Source organism: Cicer arietinum, chromosome 4 (assembly GCF_000331145.2).
Source record: "Cicer arietinum cultivar CDC Frontier isolate Library 1 chromosome 4, Cicar.CDCFrontier_v2.0, whole genome shotgun sequence".
Lineage (NCBI taxonomy): Eukaryota > Viridiplantae > Streptophyta > Magnoliopsida > Fabales > Fabaceae > Cicer > Cicer arietinum.
This window is the reverse complement of record NC_021163.2, coordinates 43,493,560-43,493,926: the sequence shown is the minus strand read 5'-3', so window position 1 is coordinate 43,493,926 and position 367 is coordinate 43,493,560.

The following is a 367-nucleotide window of genomic DNA, read 5'->3' as shown; positions in this document are numbered from 1 at the left end:
TGGATAGGAGAAAAGTTTCAATAGATAGAAAGAAAAAACAGATTGGTTCTTTTTGTAGAAAAAGAATAGAAGGGTATGTGGACAGAGGTTAACGTATCCTCCTTAACAAACAGAGTCCAACTCAAAATTGGAAATAAGCAAGATGTTTGCTGTATATGGTTTATGTTGTCAATTACATTAATATTATAGTAGTAATATTTGTATCTATTTTAATCTACCTTACACGATGCTACTGTTTGTCAATTTTTTCAACTATATAGAAAATTGTCTCTTTTTTCTTACTTGACATTGTCACTTCTTGCAATCTTTATGACTTTAAACTTTTGTCACTGTCTCCTTTTTCTGTTGGTCCTAACCAGCTAAGGCA